This window comes from Triticum urartu, chromosome 2A (assembly GCF_056163025.1).
Source record: "Triticum urartu cultivar PI428250 chromosome 2A, HENAU_Tu73, whole genome shotgun sequence".
NCBI classification, from domain to species: Eukaryota; Viridiplantae; Streptophyta; class Magnoliopsida; order Poales; family Poaceae; genus Triticum; species Triticum urartu.
In genome coordinates, this window is record NC_141874.1 from 107,065,898 (window position 1) to 107,081,703 (window position 15,806).

A 15,806-nucleotide genomic window follows, 5' to 3' on the forward strand; every position below is an offset into this window, starting at 1 on the left:
GGGAGCATATCCGGCTTGATGTTTCATCAGTAGCTCACCCCCAATACAATGGTCAAGCTGAAAGAGCCAATCAGGAAATCCTGAAAGGTCTAAAACCCCGGCTTATGGTCCCTTTACAACGTACGCCGGGTTGTTGGGTGGAAGAATTACCCTCTGTGATATGGAGTATCAATACTACCCTTAACGGGTCTCCGGGTTATTGTAACGCCCTCGATGCGGCTATAGCTCCCACGTGTCGAGGCACGACTTAGAGACATAACCGCATTGAAAGCAATGTCGCAAGTCAGCCAATCATTACAACATCCCATGTAATACATAATAAAAGGGGGAGATGACATAGTTGGCTTACACTCGCCACGTCACATCAGAGTACATAAATAACATCCATCAAACAATCACTCATGGCCCGACTACGGCGCCAAAATGGAAAAGAACCCAACATGCGACAAGGCCCTGAATCAAACCCCAACTAGGCACCACTACTGATCATCGGGAAAGGAAACATAATAACGCTGAGAGTCCTCGTCGAACTCCCACTTGAGCTCGTACTCGTCACCTGGAGCGGAATCACCTGGACCTGCATCTGGAATTATAGTATCTGTGAGCCACACGGACTCAGCAATCTCGCACCCTCGCGATCAAGACTATTTAAGCTTATAGGAATGGATAAGGCAGATATATGTGGAGCTGCAGCAAGCGACTAGCATATGTGGTGGCTATCTTATTCGCAAGAGAGAGCGAGAATCTAGAAGGACAACCTGCGCAAGCATTACTCCAACACCGTGTCCGCTTCCCGGACTCCGCCGGAAAGGGGCCATCACGGTAACACACGCGTTTGATTCATTTTAATTAAGTTTAGTTAAAGTTATCTACAACCGGACATTAACAAATTCCCATCTGCCCATAACCGCGGGCACGGCTTTCGAAAGATCAATCCCTGCAGGGGAGTCCCAACTTAGCCCATGACAAGCTCTCACGGTCAACGAAGGAATAGACCTCCACCAGAGACACACCGATCAGACTCGGTAACCCGGTACAACAAGACAATTCGACAGGTTAAAACAAGACCAGCAACACCGCCCGAATGTGCCGACAAATCCCAATAGGAGCTGCACATATCTCTTTCTCAGGGCACACTCAGATGAGCAAGACGACGGGTAGGCCAGCCCAGAGTTGCCCCTGGTAGCCCCGGACATCGCTCGGTTGGACCAACACTCAGAGGAGCACTGGCCCGGGGGGGGGTTAAAATAAGATGACCCTTGAGTCTGCAGAACCCAAGGGAAAGAAAAGGCTAGGTGGAAAATGGTAAAACCAAGGTTGGGCATTGCTGGACAAGCTTTAATAAAGGCGAAATATCAAGGGGTTCCCATTATAACCCAACCGCGTAAGGAACGAAAAAATCCGGGAACATAACACCGATATGACGGAAACTTTGGCGGCAAGAGTGGAACAAAACACTAGGCGAGAGGCCGAGCCTTCCACCCTTTACCAAGTATATAGATGCATTAAGATAATATGGCAATATAATGATATCCCCAACAAGTAAATAAATGATGTTCCAACAAGGAAAGGCTCCAATCTTCACCTGCAACTAGCAACGCTATAAGAAGGGCTGAGCAAAGCGGTAACATAGCCAAACAACGGTTTTCTAGGTCAAGGTGGGTTAGAGGTTTGACATGGCAATTGGGAGGCTGACAAGCAAAAGGTAGGCATCGTAGCATTGGCAAAGCAAGAGCGATCAAACTAGCATAGCAAAGATAGTAGTGATTTCGAGGGTATGATCATCTTGCCTGCACAGTTGTCAGAGTTGACTGGATCCTCACAAGCAAACTCAACGGGCTCCTCGGTAGCGAACTCGTCTCCCGGCTCTACCCAACAAGACAAACAAGCAACAAGGATACAATCAACCACGTGCAAGACCAAGCAATATGATGAAAAGATGATATGCTATGCGGGATGCGATGCGGGATGCAAAATGCAAGATATGACAGGAAATGCATGAACCTAGCCTCAACTTGGAATTCCAAGGGTGCCACTGGATAGAGGGGATGAAATCGCTTGAAAACGATATAAAGATCATTGGAATCGGAGTTACGGTTTGGAAATGGCAAGCGTTTTAAGATATGACACCGGTCTGCGATTTACAGCAAGTAGGCATCTAAATGCAATGAAATGAACATGTTACAGCCACCAAACATGACAACAAAATGTATGGCAGGGATGCCCACAAGATGATTAACAAAAGACTAGCACTGAGCCACGGCCAAATCATCCATTAAGAGGTTCAAACAAGCATGGCAAAAACGCAAATGCAAAACAGATTCCAGACTTAGTGAAATTAACACTTGTCTGAAATTTCAGATCACGATGCTCTCTTCAGAGCAGCAAAACAACATGATACATGACCTGAACATGACAAGTAAGAACATGGCATGGAGCTACTCAACAAGCTTAACAAAAGTCCCAAAGTGACCTGGGGCCAAAAGGGATCACAAAATATGTTAACGGGCACACGAACATAGCTAAAACACAATCAGTTTTCAGACTTAGTGAAAACTGAGACATGCTGAAATATAACTCACGAAGGCATGTAATCGAGCTCGATGCACTCACCATGGTGCAAGTCACAGCAAGGCAAGCATACATACATTAAGAAGGCACAAAATACAAGCTATACATGGCAAGAACAATGGCATAGCATGCACGGATCAACTACAATAACTCCGGCAAAATCGCAAACAAGTTGACGATCTGCCCAGATTAACAACGAAGCAAAAGTTGAGCTCGATTGAGTCAACCCAGAGCACTCCACATATGCAAACAAAGACATGGATGGATAGATCATAACATAAATATCAGAACTCCCTTACTGATCATCCTCAAAAGAGGCACGGATCACTAGGAACCAAGCTGGACATATAGCATCATGAACTAAAATATCCCAGACTTAGTGAAAATCACTAAGTCCCTGAAATCAGCAATCTCAGGTGCCTCTCTTTGCAAGCTTGCACAAGTCACCACACACATCCTAAAAATGCATGGGTTGCACCTCTGGAAAGAAGACAAAATGCTTAACAAAACATATGAAGGACTCACAGACATAGCATGCACACAATAATCATGGCAAAAATGACAAAAGTCTAAGATGAACTAGCAGATCTGACAATTAACTCACGAAGCCTCCTTCTAACAGCATTTTGGGCACCAAGATGAACTCAAATGAAAATGATTCAATGGAATGAAATGATGTACTCGTCGAGGCGAACATTTTGACATATCATATGCCCAAATCGAAGCTACGGATGCAAAGTTACGGGCGGTCAAAGTAGGCATAAAAATTAGGGGGGAGAAGAGGGAAGTCAACCCAGATCTAGGGTTTCGGCACTGTTCACGGGCGCGCAAACCGAGGATGGCCGGGATCTCGCCGGAGTCTCACCGGAGAGGAGGAGGCGCCGCGGAGGAGGAGGGGGTAGGCCGGACCGGGGCGGCGACAGCGGCGTGGCCGTGCGGCGGCGGCGCCCGAGGCGGGGCCGGGCGTGGCGGCGCCGGTCTTCACGGGCGGCGGCGACCTCCGGCTGGGGCGGCGGCGGTGCCCGCGGCGGAGGCGGCGTCCTGCCGGGAAGAGGACGGCGGCGGGGCGCGGGACGAAGGGCGGCGGCGGATCGGGCTCGCGGGGGCCCCTCCTGGGCCTCCCGGGCCGGCGGCGGGGATGTGGGCGCGGCCCACGTGGCGGCGCGTGAGTGGACAAGGGGCGGCGGCAGACGCTGTCCGGTCCGATCCGGACACGTCCATCGGTGGCGGGGGTTGATCTGTTTTTTTTAACTAGGGTTTCGGACGGGGGAAGAAGAGATCCGAATGGAGGGGGTATTTATAGACATAGAGGGAGCTAGGAGAGTCCAAATGAGGTGCGGTTTTCGGCCACGCGATCGTGATCGAACGCTCTAGGACATGGAGCAGAGTTTGGTGGGTTTTGGGCCAAATTTGGGGGATGTTGGGCTGCAACACACACGAGGCCTTTTCGGTCCCTCGGTTAACCGTTGGAGCATCAAACGAAGTCCAATTGATACGAAACTTGACAGGCGGTCTACCGGTAGTAAACCAAGGCCGCATGGCAAGTCTCGGTCCAATCCGGAAATGTTTAATCCCCACACACGAATGAAAGCTAGAAATGACCACCGGAGGAGAACGAAGCGCCGGAATGCAGAACGGACAACGGGAAAAATGCTCGAATGCATGAGACGAACACGTATGCGAATGCAATGCACATGATGACATGATATGAGATGCATGAAAAACAAAAACAACACACGGAGACAGAACCCGAACCCGAGGAAATAAATATAACTTAACGCCGGAAACGGCAAGAGTTGGAGTACAAATAGGGAAAGTATATCTGGGGCGTTACAGTTATACGCCCTTCTTCATGGTTTACGGAGTAGAGGCAGTTCTGCCCAGCGACATCCGTCATGACTCGCCCTGTATGGCGGCTTACGTTGAAGCTGATAACGAACAGGCGCGACAGGATGCGCTTGACTTATTAGATGAGGAGCGGGACTTAGCAGCGGCCCGATCAGCAATTTACCAACTGGAGCTGCGTCGTTATCACAGCCGCCGGGTTAAGTCTAGAACCTTTCAAGAAGGTGATATGGTGCTCCGGCTCATCCAGGATCAGTCTGATGCACACAAACTATCCCCACCTTGGGAAGGACCTTTTGTGGTCAGCAAAAACTTGAACAATGGGTCATATTACCTTATCGATGTTCGAGAGCACAAAGATTCACGTAAGTCAGAGGAGGAGACCCGCCGGTCGTGGAATATTGCTCATCTTCGATCGTACTATACTTGAGCCACCAAATCTCATAATGTACATACTGTGACGTTGTATATACTATGATAAGTAATAAAGCAGGACCTCTGTCCTTTGCATTTTCAATAATCATATATCTTTATTATTCTAATTATTCAAACGACCACTAGGGGGCTGATCGTATTCGAATCTAGCTTAACCCTTTTGGTCCGACTCATGATCGTATTCGAATCTAGACGTTAAACCTCATGGTCACTGCTACCTCTTGAGCACTGCGTTGGATTTCCCCGAAGAGGAGAGGATGATGCAGCAAAGTAGCGTAAGTATTTCCCTCAGTTTTTGAGAACCAAGGTATCAATCTAGTAGGAGGCTACGCGCGAGTCCCACGTACCTACACAAAAACAATAGCTCAACGCAACCAACACGCTTAGGGGTTGTCAATCCATTCACGGTCACTTTACGAAAGATAGATCTGATAAAGATGATAAATAATATTTTTTGGTATTTTTGGTATAGAGATGCAAAGTGAAAAGTAAAAGGCAAAGTAAAAGCAAAGCAATAATAAAGTGGTGGAGATTGATATGATGAGAAAGAGACCCGGGGGGCATAGGTTTCACTAGTGGCTTCTCTCAAGAGCATAAGTATTCTACGGTGGGTGAACAAATTACTGTTGAGCAATTGACGGAATTGAGCATAGTTATGAGAATATCTAGGTACGATCATGTATATAGGCATCACGTCCGAGACAAGTAGACTGACTCCTGCCTGCATCTACTACTATTACTCCACTCATCGACCGCTATCCAGCATGCATCTAGAGTATTAAGTTAAAAACAGAGTAACGCCTTAAGCAAGATGACATGATGTAGAGGGATAGTTTCATGCAATATGATAAAAACCCCATCTTATTATCCTCGATGGCAATGATACAATACGTGCCTTGCTGCCCCTTCTGGCACTGGGAAAGGACAACGCAAGATCGAACCCAAAGCTAAGCACTTCTCCCATGGCAAGAACAACCAATCTAGTAGGCCAAACCAAACTGATAATTCAAAGAGACTTACAAAGATAACCAATCATACATAAAAGAATTCAGAGAAGATTCAAATATTATTCATAGATAGACTGGATCATAAACCCACAATTCATCGGTCTCGGCAAACACACCGCAAAAAGAAGATTACATCGAATAGATCTCCACAAGAGAGGGGGAGAACATTGTATTGAGATCCAAAAAGAGAGAAGAAGCCATCTAGCTACTAACTATGGACCCGTAGGTCTAAAGTAAACTACTCACACTTCATCGGAGAGGCTTGGATGATGATGTAGAAGCCCTCCGTGATCGATGCCCCCTCCGGCGGAGCTCCGGAACAGGCCCCAAGATGGGATCTCGTGGATACAAAAAGTTGCGGTGGTGGAATTAGGTTTTTGGCTCCGTATCTGATCGTTTGGGGGTACGTGGATAATATAGGAGGAAGGAGTACGTCGGTGGAGCTTCGAGGGGCCCACGGGGCAGGGGGCGCGCCCTCCACCCTTGTGACCGCCTCGTGGCTTTCTTGACGGAGGGTCCAAGTCTCCTGGGTCTTATCTGATGAGAAAATCATGTTCCCAAATGTTTCATTCCGTTTGGACTCCGTTTGATATTTTGTTTCTTCGAAACACTGAAATAGGCAAAAAAACAGCAATTCTGGGCTGGGCCTCCAGTTAATAGGTTAGTCCCAAAAATAATATAGAAGTGGAAAATAAAGCACAATATAGTCCAAAACAATAGGTAATATAGCATGGAGCAATCAAAAATTATAGATACATTGGAGACGTATCAAGCATCCCCAAGCTTAATTCCTACTCGTCCTCGAGTAGGTAAATGATAAAAACAGAATTTTTGATGCGGAGTGCTACTTGGCGTAATTTCTATGTAATTCTTCTTAATTGTGGTATGAATATTCAGATTCAAAAGATTCAAGACAAAAGTTCATATTGACATAAAAATAATAATACTTCAAGCATACTAACAAAGCAATTATGTCTTCTCAAAATAACATGGCCAAAGAAAGTTATCCCTACAAAATCATATAGTCTGGCTATGCTCTATCTTCAGCACACAAAGTATTTAAATCATGCACAACCCCGATGACAAGCCAAGCAATTGTTTCATACTTTTGACAATTTCAAAACTTTTTCGATCTTCACGCAATACATGAGCGTGAGCCATGGATATAGCACTATATGTGGAATAGAATGGTGGTTGCGGAGAAGACAAAAAGAGGGAAAGATAGTCTCACATCAACTAGGCGTATCAACGAGCTATGGAGATGCCCATCAATATATATCAATGTGAGTGAGTAGGGATTGCCATGCAACGGATGCACTAGACCTATAAGTATATGAAAGCTCAACAAAAGAAACTAAGTGGGTGTGCATCCAACTCGCTTGCTCACGAAGACCTAGGGCATTTTGAGGAAGCCCATCATTGGAATATACAAGCCAAGTTCTATAATGAAAAATTCCCACTAGTATATGAAAGTGACATAATGAGAGACTCTCTATCATGAAGATTATTGTGCTACTTTGAAGCACAAGTGTGGTAAAAGGATAGTAACATTGTCCCTTCTCTCTTTTTCTCTCATTTTTTTGTTTGGACCTTCTCTTTTTTTATGGCCTCTTTTTTTCGTCCGGAGTCTCATCCCGACTTGTGGGGGAATCATAGTCTCCATCATCCTTTCCGCACTTGGGACAATGCTCTAAAAATGATGATCATAACACTTTTTATTTTTCTTACAACTCAACAATTACAACTCAATACTTAGAACAAAATATGACTCTATATGAATTCCTCCAGCGGTGTACCGGGATATGCAATGAATCAAGAGTGACATGTATGAAAGAATTATGAACGGTGGCTTTGCCACAAATACGATGTCAACTACATGATCATGCTAGCAATATGACAATGATGGAGCGTGTCATAATGAACAGAACGGTGGAAAGTTGCATGGCAATATATCTTGGAATGGCTATGGAAATGCAATGATAGGTAGGTATGGTGGCTATTTTGAGGAAGGTATTTGGTGGGTGTATGATACCGGCGAAAAGTGCACGGTATTAGAGAGTCTAGCAATAGTGGAAGGAAGGAAAGTGCGTATAATCCATGGACTCAACATTAGTCATAAAGAACTCATATACTTATTGCAAAAATCTAGAAGTTATCAAAGCAAAGTATTACGTGCATGCTCCTAGGGGGATAGATTGGTAGGAAAAGACCATCGCTCGTCCCCGACCACCACTCATAAGGAAGACAATCAATAAATAAATCATGCTCCGACTTCATCACATAACGGTTCACCATACGTGCATGCTACGGGAATCAAAAACTTTAACAAAAGCATTTCTCAAATTCACAACTACTCAACTAGCATGACTCTAATATCACCATCCTCATATCTCAAAACAATTATCAAGCATCAATTTTGTCTTAGTATTCAACGCACTCAAAAGAAAGTTTTACAAATCTAGAATACCAAGCATATTATTATTAAGCAATTTACCATGCTATTAAGACTCTCAAAATAATATAATTGAAGCATGAGAGATCAATAGTTTATATAAAACAAATCCACCATCGTGCTCTAAAAGATATAAGTGAAGCACTAGAGCAAAATTATATAACTCAAAAGATATAAGTGAAGCACTAGAGTAAAACTATAGAGCTCAAAAGATATAAGTGAAGCACATAGAGTATTCTATCAAATTCAAAAGGATGATTGTGGTAGACTAACAAGCAAGGACTCAAATCATAAAAGACGCTCCAAGCAAAACACATATCATGTGGTGAATAAAAATATAGCTCCATGTAAAGTTACCGATAGAAGTAGACGAAAGAGGGGATGCCTTCCGGGGCATCCCCAAGCTTTGGCTTTTAGGTGTCCTTAGATTATCTTGGGGGTTCCATGGGCATCCCCAAGCTTAGGCTCTTGCCATTCCTTGTTCCATAATCCATCAAATCTTTACCCAAAACTTGAAAACTTCACAACACAAAACTTAAAGTAGAAAACTCGTGAGCTCCGTTAGCGAAAGAAAACAAAAGACCAATTCAAGGTACCGTAATGAACTCATTATTTATTTATATTGGTGTTAAACCTACTGTATTGCAACTTCTATATGGTTTATAAACTATTTTACTAGCCATAGATTCATCAAAATAAGCAAACAACACACGAAAAACAGAATCTGTCAAAAACAGAACACTCTGTAGTAATCTGTAGCTAGCACAAGATCTGGAACCCCAAAAATTCTAAAATAAATTGCTGGACGTGATGAATTTATCTATTAATAATATTAAAAAATAATTAACTAAATATCACTATCCAAATAAAAATGACATCAGTTCTCGTGAGCGCTAAAGTTTCTGTTTTTTACAGCAAGTTTAACAAGACTTTCCCAAATTCTTCCCAACGGTTCTACCTGGCACAAACACAAATTAAACAAAAAAAACACAACAAAAACAGAGGCTAAATAATTTATTTATTACTAAACAGGAGCAAAAGGCAAGGAATAAAAATAAAATTGGGTTGCTTCCCAACAAGCGCTATCGTTTAATGCCCCTAGCTAGGCATAACAAGCAAGAATAGATCTAGGTATTGCCATCTTTGGTAGGCAATCCATAAGTGGCTCTCATGATAGATTCATATGGTAATTTTTTTTTCTTTCTAGGGAAGTGTTCCATGCCCTTTTTAATGGAAATTGAAATCTAATATTCCCTTCCTTCATATCAATAATTGCACCAACCGTTCTAAGGAAAGGTCTACCGAGAATAATAGGGTAAGAAGGATTGCAATCTATATCAAGAACGATAAAATCTACGGGCACATAATTCCTATTTGCAAAAATAAGAACATCATTAATTCTTCCAGTAGGTTTCTTAATAGTGGAATCCGCAAGATGCAAGTTTAGAGAGCAATCATCAAAATTACGGAAATCTAGCAAATCACACAAAGTTTTGGGAATTGTAGAGACACTAGCACCCAAATCACACAAAGCATAAAACTCATGATTTTTAATTTTAATTTTAGTAGTAGGTTCCCACTCATCATAAAGTTTTCTAGGGATAGAAACTTCCAATTCAAGTTTTTCTTCATAAGATTGCATCAAGGCATCAACGATATGTTTAGTAAACGCTTTATTTTGACTATAAGCATGAGGAGAATTTAGCACGGATTGCAACAAGGAAATACAATCAATCAAAGAGCAATTTTAATAGTTAAATTCCTTGAAATCCATAATAGTGGGTTTAGCAACATCTAGGGTTTTAATTTCTTCAATCCCACTTTTATCAAATTTAACATCAAGGTCAAAAGATTCAAAGTTCTTGGAACGCCTTCTAGGTAAAGGTGGATCATATTCAGTCCCATCATTATCAAGATTCATATTGCAAAACAAAGATTTAATAGGGGACACATCAATAACTTTTAGATCTTCATCATTATTTTCATAGGAACTAGAAGAACACGCTTTTATAAAGGCATCTTTCTTAGAACGCATCCTAGCGGTTCTTTCTTTGCACTCATCAATGGAAATTCTCATGGCTTTGAGAGACTCATTGATATCATGCTTAGGTGGAATAGATCTAAGTTTCAAAGAATCAACATCAAGAGCAATTATATCAATGTTCCTAGCCAAATCATCAATCTGAAGCAATTTTTCTTCAATCATAGCATTAAAATTCTTTTGCAAAGTAAGAAATTCTTTAATATTTGATTCAAAATCAGAGGGCATCTTATTATAGTTTCCATAAGAATTTTTGTAGGAATTACCATAATTATTAGAGGGATTACTAGGATAAGGCCTAGGATTGAAATTTTCTCTATACGCGTTGTTACCAAAATTGTTCCTACCAACAAAATTCACATCCATAGATTCATTATTATTCTCAATCAAAGTAGACAAGGGCACATCATTAGGATCAGAAGAAACACTCTTATTAGCAAATAATTTCATAAGTTCATCCATCTTTCCACTCAAAACATTAATTTCTTCTATCGCACGCACCTTTTTATTAGTAGATCTTTCAGTATGCCATTGAGAATAATTAACCATAATATTATCTAGGAGTTTAGTAGCTTCTCCTAAAGTGATTTCCTTAAAAGTGCCTCCCGTGGCCGAATCTAAAAGATTTCTAGAAGCAAAATTCAATCTGGCATAAAAATTTTGTATAATCATCCACAAATTTAAACCATGAGTAGGGCAATTACATATCATTAATTTCATTCTCTCCCAAGCTTGTGCAACATGTTCATAATCAAGTTACTTAAAATTCATAATATCGTTTCTAAGAGAGATGATCTTAGCGGGAGGAAAATACTTAGAGATAAAAGCATCTTTGCACTTGTTCCATGAATCAATACTATTTTTAGGCAAAGATGAAAACCAAGCTTTAGCACGATCTCTAAGCGAAAAAGGAAATAGCTTCAATTTAACAATATCATTATCGACATCTTTCTTCTTTTGCATGTCACACAAATAAACGAAGCTATTAAGATGGGTAGCGGCATCTTCACTAGGAAGGCCGGAGAACGGATCTTTCATGACAAGATTCAGCAAAGCAGCATTAATTTCACAAGATTCAGCATCGATAAGAGGAGCAATCGGAGTGCTAAGGAAATCATTATTGTTGGTATTGGTGAAGTCACACAATTTAGTATTATCTTGAGCAATCGCGACAAACAAGCAAACTAACACACAAGCAAACAAAAAGGCAAACGGGCAAAAAGAGGAAAATAGAGAAAGAGAGGGAGGATAGAGAGAGAGAGGGGGCGAATAAAACGGCAAGGGTGAATTGGGGGAGAGGAAAACGAGAGGCAAATGGCAAATAATGTAATGCGGTAGATATGGATTGTGATGGGTACTTGGTATGTTGACTTTTGCGCAAACTCCCCGGCAACGGCGCCAGAAATTCTTCTTGCTACCTCGTGAGCACTGCATTGGATTTCCCCGAAGAGTAGTGGATGATGCAGCAAAGTAGCGTAAGTATTTCCCTTAGTTTTTGAGAACCAAGGTATCAATCCAGTAGGAGGCTACACGTGAGTCCCTCGTACCTACACAAAAACAATAGCTCAACGCAACCAACGCGCTTAGGGGTTGTCAATCCCTTCACGGTCACTTACGAAAGTGAGATCTGATAGAGATGATAAATAATATTTTTTGGTATAGAGATGCAAAGTAAAAAATTAAAAGCAAAGTAAAAGCAAAGCAATAATAAAGTGATGGAGATTAATATGATGAGAAAGAGACCCGAGGGCCATAGGTTTCACTAGTGGCTTCTCTCAAGAGCATAAGTATTCTACGGTGGGTGAACAAATTACTGTTGAGCAATTTACGGAATTGAGCATAGTTATGAGAATATCTAGGTATGATCATGTATATAGGCATCACGTTTGAGGCAAGTAGACCGACTCCTGCCTGCGTCTACTACTATTACTCCACTCATCGACCGCTATCCAGCATGCATCTAGAGTATTAAGTTAAAAACAGAGTAACGCCTTAAGCAAGATGACATGATGTAGAGGGATAGTTTCATGCAATATGATAAAAACCTCATCTTGTTATCCTTGATGGCAACGATACAATACGTGCCTTGCTGCCCCTTCTGTCACTAGGAAAGGACACCGCAAGATCGAACCCAAAGCTAAGCATTTCTCCCATGGCAAGAACAACCAATCTAGCAGGCCAAACCAAACTGATAATTCGAAGAGACTTGCGAAGATAACCAATCATACACAAAAGAATTCAGAGAAGATTCAAATATTATTCATAGATAGACTGGATCATAAACCCACAATTCATCGGTCTCAACAAACACACCGCAAAAAGAAGATTGCATCGAATAGATCTCCACGAGAGAGGGGGAGAACATTGTATTGAGATCCAAAAAGAGAGAAGAAGCCATCTAGCTACTAACTATGGACCCGTAGGTCTGAAGTAAACTACTCACACTTCATCGGAGAGGCTTGGATGATGATGTAGAAGCCCTCCGTGATCGATGCCCCCTCCGGCGGAGCTCCGTAACAGGCCCCAAGATGGGATCTCGTGGATACAGAAAGTTGCGGCGGTGGAATTAGGTTTTTGGCTCCGTATCTGATCATTTGGGGGTACGTGGATATATATATATAGGAGGAAGGAGTACATCGGTGGAGCTTCGAGGGGCCCACGAGGCAGGGGGGCACGCCCTCCACCCTCGTGACCGCCTCATGGCTTTCTTGACGGAGGGTCCAAGTCAACTGGGTCTTATCTGATGAGAAAATCGCGTTCCCGAAGGTTTCATTCCGTTTGGACTCCGTTTGATATTATGTTTCTCCGAAACACTGAAATAGGCAAAAAACAACAATTCTGGGCTGGGCCTACAGTTAATAGGTTAGTCCCAAAAATAATATAGAAGTGGAAAATAAAGCCCAATATAGTCCAAAACAGTAGGTAATATAGCATGGAGCAATCAAAAATTATAGATATGTTGGAGACGTACCAGTCACCAGGGGGCTTCCTGTTCAAATATAGGTCGTATTCGAACCAAAGAGAACATAGTTGTCATAACCCTCTTGATCGACGCAAAGGCAAACTCACAAGGGGGCTTCTTGGTCGTATCTGAATCATAGCTTAACCCCTTTGGGTTCCGACTTGGATTGTATTCAAATCAGGGTCGTTAAAAACCTCTCAAGGTCATTTGGGGGCTTCCTGTTCAGACATAGGTCGTATTCGAACCAAAGAGAACATAGCTGTTGGTACCCTCTTAATCGGCACAACGCCAAAGCCACTGGGGGCTACATGATCGTATTCGAATCCTAGCTTAAACCCTTTGGTCTGGTTTACTGATCGTATTTGAATCAGAAGCCTCCAAATTACTATTAATGCTTGATTTACATCATTTGAAACATACTATTTTGTTTTACTGGTTTTTTGTTGTCTCAAATCTAACTGCACGTATGGTTTGAATTTAAAATCCAGCTCGGTTATTTGACAATGAGTTGCCAAGGTATAACAATCATCATGCATATCAAGGTATTAACTTGTACAAAGATTAGGGTCGTCAACCTTATTGTCCGGATCATATAAGCCGGCAGTTCAGAATCAAAGATCATAGGTATGACATTGCCGTTCATAAACAGACTTCTTTGTTTCTTTCCGTCAATCAAAGGTTTTTACAGCCTTGTTTACCTTACGCCTGGTCTGTTTTTTCCACTATGATGATTTCATAGTTACGTATCGGGTGTTTTGACCCATCCAGCGATAAACCGCTAGGACGGTTTTTTCATCTTTTGCATACAGGAACAGATTTAAACACTACAGATGTGATCATGGATATAATGCATATATTGACATCACGGGTAAAAAAGTCATCTACAACATCCTATGCACGACGGCATAGGCAAAACATGTAGTTTTCAAACTAACCTATTACAAGGCATTGAGAGCCCAAAAGGTTAGACTGTTTTCTCTCTTAAGGAGATCTTAAGCTAAAGGTTGGATTATTCAGACGGTTATGACTCCTCCCTCGCCGGTTCACCTCCCTCCACTAGTTGGAAGCTGGGCTTGGACCAGTCAAAGCCGTCCAGAGCAATGAACTTAGCTTCATCATCAATTAGGCCAGCCGGGTCAATTTCCGAGGCAAAAGTATGTTGGCAAACCAGCAGGATAAGATTTGTCACTTTATAAGAGGGAGTCTGAGGGAGTCCTGGATTAGGGGGTCTCCGGACAGCCGGACTATATCCTTTGGCCGGACTGTTGGACTATGAAGATACAAGATTGAAGACTTTGTCCCGTGTCCGGATGGGACTCTCCTTGGCGTGAAAGGCAAGCTAGGAAATACGGATGTGTAGATCTCCTCCCTTGTAACTGACTCTGTGTAACCCTAGCCACCTCCGGTGCCTATATAAACCGGAGGGTTTAGTCTGTAGGACAACATACAATCATACCATAGGCTAGCTTCTCGGGTTTAGCCTCTACGATCTCGTGGTAGATCAACTCTTGTGATACTCATATCATCAAGAACAATCAAGGAGGATGTAGGGTATTACCTCCTTCAAGAGGGCCTGAACCTGGGTAAACATCATGTCCCATGCCTCATGTTACCATCCGCCTTAGACGCACAGTTCAGGACCCCCTACCCGAGATCCGCCGGTTTTGACACCGACATTGGTGCTTTCATTGAGAGTTCCACTATGCCGTTGCCATAAGGTTTGATGGCTCCTTCGATCATCGGTAACGATGCAGTCGAGGGTGAGGTTTTCCTCCCTGGACAGATCTTTGTATTCGGCGGCTTCGCACTGCGGGCCAATTCGCTTGGCCATCTGGAGCAGATCGAGAGCTACGCCCCGGGCCATCAGGTCAGGTTCGGAAACTTAAACTACACTGCCGACATCCGCGGAGACTTGATCTTCGACGAATTCGAGCCCATGTTAGGTGCGCCGCACAGTCACGACGAGCACGACATAACTCTGCCATCGGACAATATTCGGGAAATCGCATCTGCAACTACTCCGGCCGTCAATCCGGAGCAAATCGCGCCATCCGAGAGCGGAGGGATAGACCCCGCCATGGAGGCCGCACTCTTAGTGGCGATAGATCCGGATACTGACTTCACCCCTTACGAGAGCCGTGTCGCCGAACCACTGGATTCACCTCCGGCCACGGACTCCGAGCCGCTTATGTCCGTGCCCGTCGAATCCGACTGGGTGCCGATCATGGAGTTCACCTCCGCGGATATCTTTCAGCACTCGCCCTTCGGCGATGTGCTAAATTCATTAAGGTCTCTCTCCCTGTCAGGAGAACCTTGGCCGAACTATCTCTGGCTAGAATGGGATGCGGACGACGAAGAAATTTGCTGCCCACCCACCACCCACATAGTAGCCACTATCGACGATTTAACTGACATGCTCGACTTCGACTCCGAAGACATCGGCGGTATGGATGACGATGCAGGAGACGAGCAGGAACCACCGCCCACAGGGCG